General features: G+C 38.2%; 1 long non-coding RNA gene across 1 annotated transcript; it reads left to right on the top strand.

Moving 5' to 3' along the window:
• Window positions 1–579: 579 nt before the first annotated feature.
• Window positions 580–6468, top strand: LOC137198165 (uncharacterized). Its single transcript, XR_010931599.1, has 3 exons — window positions 580–724; window positions 4331–4606; window positions 6154–6468. It is a non-coding gene; the product is annotated as an uncharacterized lncRNA (long non-coding RNA).
• The last annotated feature ends 318 nt before the right edge of the window (window positions 6469–6786 follow it).

Here is a 6786-nt window from a genome sequence, read left to right as displayed (position 1 = left end):
ATTTATGAGACAGTGTTGTAACATACTGTATGTAGGTAAAAGTGTGTTTTTATAATATGTGAATGTCTTTGTGTACAAATCAAATCATCACTTTCCTAAAATTAAAAATAATGAATCTGAAAACAAATTAATTAAAAATGTTTTAAAATTTGTTATTAGTTCATCTTTATCTGTTCAGGAAATCACATTGAGACCAAAATCTCTTCAGCAAGAGACCTGAGAACAAATTACATACATACAAGATCACAAGAAGACAGTTCATTCACACAAAACAACCACCACATACACACACACACACACACACACACAAACACACATACACACACACACATTAAAACTAAAAACTAAAAAAAAAACAGCGAATAAAACTTTAAAGTCTCTCAGTCTCAGTTTAAAAACAATAATAACTAATATGTAATAAAGTCATTTGAGTTACTTTCATGTCCTGGAACTGTCCGTGTGAAACATGATCACACTGTTCACACTAGAGTTTCCTCATCAGTGTTCATTAACCACAAAGAAAGAGAAAGAAAGAAAAAGAAAGATATTTGAGAGGTGAGAGTGCAGCCTTTAAAAGTCAGAGGAACACACGTATACACTGAGTTCCTGTTCTTCTCTCAGATAGAAACTGTCTCTGTTCATTGTGGTTCAGTCTGTTGGAGGATGAGGATGAACATCTGCAGCTGCCTGTTAGCTTTAGTTCTGGGTTGTAATGTGTCAGCAGGTAAGAACTTTACTCTTTTTCATCAGCTTTAATAATAATGTTCATGTTTGTTCATGTCATAGAGTGAGTGATAAATGTGGTGCAACTCTTTATTTTTACTGGTGTTTTCAGGCTAAAAGAGTGCAGCATGATACATCTTATAGGAAGTATTGATAATTAATTAACTAATTAATTAAGCTATTGTTAATTCTTCCTTGTCCTCGGGATGTTTCCCTTCCTATTTTAAGCTGCTACTATCCAGCCCATATTAAAGAAATCTAACTTAGTTCCTGCTTTGCCAGAGAACTAGAGGCCTGTATCTACACTCCCAGGCTCCTCGACTGTCTTAACGCTATTAGAGACTGGACGGCAGAAAAGTTGTTACAGCTCAGTGCTGATGAGATGGAGGTTCTGGTTGTTGTTCCAGTAAAGGTTGCCTCTGTCACATTTAGGATCCCGTTTAAGATTCTCATTCTTACTTACAGAGCTTTGCACAGTCAGGCTTGCTGTCTGTCTCACACAAACGCCTTAAGACTCGAGGTGATCGAGTTTTTGAAGTCGTAGCATCTAAACTATGTAACGCTCTGCCTGCTCCCTCACAGTCTGCTGACTCTGTGGATTCATTTAAAAAGCAGTTAAAGACAAACTCGTTTAGACAGGCAGGGTAACCTGTAAGCACCAGGTCAGCATTTCATGGTTTTATTGTGTTTTTTAGTTTTGCACTATTTAATCACGTGACTTGGGTGGTCACTTCATCTGCTATGAATCTTTCTTTTTTGTATGTTTACATATAAAGTATGTTGTCCATTGTTTCCAGTATTTTACATTGTTGGGACGGGCAGTAGTGCGTTTGGTTATTAGCAATAATTCATAATTATCATAGATAATTATGAATTATGAAAATAAGATATTGTTAACCTTAATCAATAATTCGGGCACCAACTGTTGGACCTATGAGGAACACAGTTGATTATTTGCAATAATTATCAATTATCAAGGATAATTAACTAATTATGACAATTAATAGAATTATTAATATGAATTAACAAATACAGGGCACCACCCGGAAACCGGGACCAATAACCAAACAAGGTAGTCTCATAAATGGGAGTTCACCTAGAATGTTAATATCTGAGAGATATCAACATTCAAGGGTGAACAAAGAAGGGTGAATTCGAGCTCTGACTCCTTCAATCAGCCACTTTTCACAATATTACACACAATAATGACAGAAGAACTTCTCTTTAAAGATATAACAGTGTTTATTAAACTTAGCAAAATTAACAAAGTTAACAAATGCTTCATTCAATAAACAACTATCCTAAAATCTAATCCTACCAAACAAAACACAAACAGCTATGTACAGGGTTGGACACATGCAGGAGAAGGCGTGTGTGTGTATGTGTGAGCGTGCGTGTGTGTGTGTGTGTGACAAGATGGCGACGGTGCCTGACGTGATGACGTCGTCGGTCTGCGACGCGGACGTGACTATGGGAGGAAGTCACGTCGCGTGAGAACAGGATGGCAGAAATGTGGCGGTGTCTTGGTTAGACAGAAGCAAGACGGCGCCGCCTGGTGGACGGCGTCTCGCACTCACCCTTCTGTGAAAAACACACGTGTCTGATGGCGGATAAGGAAAGACAAAGCGATGCTTTGTCCGACGTTATCTGACCATCAGATGTGCAAAAGATGTCGGTGCGTGTATGTGTGTGTGTTATGTATGTGTTAGTCAGAAGAGAGAGAGAAGGAGAGAAAGCGATCGTGAGAGGAAGAGCACCAGCTTTGTCCACAGACAGCGTGTGTATGGACGGCAGTCTGTAACGCACGTTGTCTGGTTTCTGATCGACAAAGCAACTTACTTTCTGACTCACGATGGCACAAACACAGCGGTAGTCCCGAGCGGGACAAACACAAAACAGTCTAGCGTGGTGAACACAACTAAACAGGCAGCAAACTTAAAATACTCCTAAGAGTAAACAGAGAAAAATGGACTCGGCGGTCCGTCAACAGCACAACAAAACAATAGCAATAAAGTTAAGAGCTAAATGCTAAACAACAGCAACTGATGCTGATAGAACACACAATTAACACTGCCTCTGCCCAGACTTATGCCTCTTACTTGGGTCGCTTCAGAAAGCGAGCTGGGTTTGTGTGTAATCCGTTGTTATGTCCGGCTTTGTCCTGGGCTTGGATGCAGACGGTTCTCGCACGGTCAGCGAAAAACACGGCAGCTGGCTCTCGGCGGCGAGGCAGAGAGAACAGCAGAGTCAACTCGGTGAAGAAGCGTTTCTTCCGTCTCGAGGAATTTGAGGACGCTGGTTGCAGCAGCGGTCTCTCTTGGATCCAGGAATGTGTTCAGGTGAACACGGGCGAAGTCTCGTCTCGTCCGGCGAGGGGAGTCTTCGATGAGGGGAAAACACGTGCGTGGGGCACCCCCTTTAGTCAGCTGACTCACAGAGGAACAGGAGTTACCCCTAACTCAGTGACATGGGAAAGGCGTGCGCTTCAGGGCCCGTTCAGTTTTTAAAGGGGCGGTGATGTCATGGCTGCGTCATCAGGACGCTCCGCTGTGCAGGAGCGTCTCCGCCAATGAGACTGTATGTTGACTGTTTCCTGCTGAGGTGTGAAAATCGCAAAGCATCCTTGGAAATGGAGTTTGCAATGGACTCCCATTGTCTAAGCAGCATTTTTGGCGCTATTCCTTTGTCCCGGGGGAAACAAAGGAACAAAGCACCTCGTGGTCAGGCCTCACAGGTTACATGTAGGCCTTCTTTGTGTGACCTCATGGTTTGAGGCCCAACAACATATTGTTCATATCGTAGTCTGAAGGTAAAGGTCAGTTTCTCCATACAGTGAATTTAGCTGATGTATAAAGTATTTTATAGAGAATTTAGTGATTTGTTGAAACACGTTCAGGTTCATTGTCATATTCATGTATTTGAATAAATCAAGTTCAAAGTTGTTTATTGGTCACGTACACAAAACAAACAATACAATGTGCAGTGAAATGCAGTTTAGGCCCTCCTAGATTAGCTTATAGCTGCTAAGATTAAAGATAGAAATAATAATAAAGATGAAAAGGAAATCAAAAATAAAAATATTATATAATATATATACAATTTATATATATATATAAATATATATTACATTATATAAAGCATACACTACGACCATTTAAATAAACATATTATAAACAAACATTAATATTGATAGTAAAAAGAGATGAACAGTAATATGAAGGTGCAAACATAGTCTAACCTACATATATTTATATGATCTAAAAATGATATAAAATATCTACAGACTCACACAGTGACAAGAGACAGTGGTGCACAAATGTGCACGCACACAAAACCACATGTAAGGTTGCAGTGCATTGTGACCGCCGCCCCCCCACCACCACACACACATTAGCTGATGGTGTGAATGATGTAAAGTCAGAAGCTAAAAGTGAAGTGCAGCAATGCTTTAAGGTCTTCATGTTTTTCATGATTAGCAGTTTGCACTCGACAGTTAAATGTGATTCTGACTCTGATGGAAAACAACTTTTCACTTCTTTGCAATATTAGAAATGTTGACATTCTGAAAATGGATGTTTAGTTCTTGTAAACTGTGTTTCTTTTGCAGAAATAATCCATCAAATAGTCGAAGAGGAACAACAAGTCTTTCTGCGTTGTTCTCACTCTGTGGAGGGTAAAGTGACGTGGAGCAGAGAGATTAATGGAAACACAGTTGACATATTAATAGCTGATGGTGACAGAGAGCAAAGATTAAATGACCCCCACAAACGATACCGTTCATTAGCAGATAAGTCACTGTTCATCTCTAGAGTTGCTGTCTCAGACTCTGGAAAATACTTGTGTAATAATGAATCAGCTGTGGAACTGACGGTGATCCCATCAGGTAACATCAAACTCTGTCAAAGTTGTTCTGCTTCCTGTTTCTTACTGTTTCAAAGTCTCGTCTCTGTGCTTCACTTTTCATTTTCTAAACTTTGATTAAATACATACATTGACATATTAATGAAATGATGCATTTCAAAGGTAAATGTGGTTTTAACATCAATAACAAATATATTGTAAGAAATAACATCATCATTACTTATTACTTTCATAACTCAAAACCAGGTTTTAATTTCACACCGACTGTTAAGAATAGAGGCCGAATTCATTTATAACATTAACTTCTTGTTACTGTAGTTACTTAAATATTTCTGTGTATTTTTATACGTTCGTCATTTTATTGTATTTTTTTATGTGATGTGCTTTACTTTGTTTGTGGTAAATTAATAAACAGCTTTTTATGGTCAGTGAAAAAAATATCTTTTTAAAGTTCTCTAAAACGTCATTTCTATTGTTCTTTTCCTTTTAAAGGAACAGGTCGTCTTGTTCATGTAGAGTCACACAGGAAACAAACACCTGAATTAAGTCCTTTTCTCTAAAACCTCATTTAGGAACTTATAACCAACAGTCAGGAGCCCAAATGAACATTAAAGCTGTTTTTCTTGCTGTAATCATTCCTCCTGTTCATACTGACCTTACAATGGAAGTGATGGGGGACAAAATCCACAGTCCTCCTTCTGTGCAAAAATGTATTTAAAAGTTTATCTGAAGCTAATATGAAGCTTCAGCGTCCAAATGAGTCAAATCAAGTAGATATCTTTCAACGTTACAGTCTTTTTAGTGCCAAAGTCCCTCTTTTTGTTACTATACTTCCACCTGCAGCTCAACAAGGAAACACTGTCCGAGGAAACACAAAGAGGGAATTTGATGCTAAAAAGACTGTAAATGTGTCAGATATCCACTTGATATGACTAACTCAGACTGATGAAGCTGAATAGAAGCTTCACACAGACTTTTAAATGACTGTGTGGTCACACTGTAGATTTTGGCCTCCATCACTTCCATTGAAAGCACATTTGAAGGATCTTTTAATATCCAGTATGAACAGGAGGAATGATTACAGCGAGGAAAACCTCTTTCACTGTTACTATGGACACCTGACTGCTGGTTTAAGATTATAACATTTTCAATAAGCATCACTTCAAAGTGTGATCACAGTGTGTTCTGCACAGGACACTTTGCAGCGTAAAAATAAACTCATCAGTGCAGAAACTGTTTCTAAATGACCTCAAACCTTTATTTATCTGTCATATTTCTGTACTGATGTTTCTGTTAATTAGTGGCCGACACAAACAGTCTGATAAGCTGATATCAGCCAATATATTAGTGCAGCTTTAAGTTAGGTATCAATACAGTCAGAGAACTTTTAGTGACTGTAACAATTCTCCACTTTGTGTAGAAACAGAAGTTAGTTTATCAAAGAAAATCTTGTTTTGGAACAAAACTCTTCCATGTGTCACTGACTTTATCATGAATACATGTGTTTATGATGGCATGTTATAAAACATGAATCTTGGTTTTTACTAACTTAATGTTTGTTGCTCACAGGAACAACAATAGTCAGTATTGCAGAGAAGTCCAACGTCAATCTGACATGTCCTGATGTTGGATGGTCACATGTTCCAACATGGACCAGAGAGATTGATGAAAAACGACAACAAATCAGGCCTCATGTTTCAGCTGTTGACAAGTATCTGAATATACCAGACGTGCAGCCTGGTGACTCTGGACTGTACTACTGTGATGGAAAACCAGCTGCAAATCTAATTGTGATCAAAGGTGATCAGTCTGAGAGAGGTGAGACACAAGAACTCAAAGACACACACAAAAATATGAAGGCAGGTAAAGCACAGAGAAGAAGTTATTTAAAGGAATAATCTGACATTTTGGTAAATTTATTAACATGTTTAACTTTCTTACTAAGAGTTAGAATAGAAGATCAACCAGTGGTGGAATGTAACTAAGTACATTTACTTAAATACAGTTTTTAGGAACCATTTGATGTTACTTTCTACTTCCTGTCCACTAGATCTCAGAGGAGAATATTGTACTTTTTACTCAACTACATTTATTTGAATGTGATAGTTACAAGTGTCTTTCCAGATCTATATTTTACAAATAAAACAGATGATGTACTTATATTTGTAATTAATTTAGATCACTTTGTAGAGATCTGTTTCT

The sequence above is a fragment of the Thunnus thynnus genome, chromosome 15, assembly GCF_963924715.1.
Source record: "Thunnus thynnus chromosome 15, fThuThy2.1, whole genome shotgun sequence".
NCBI lineage: Eukaryota > Metazoa > Chordata > Actinopteri > Scombriformes > Scombridae > Thunnus > Thunnus thynnus.
This window is presented reverse-complemented; position numbering and strand designations above follow the sequence as displayed.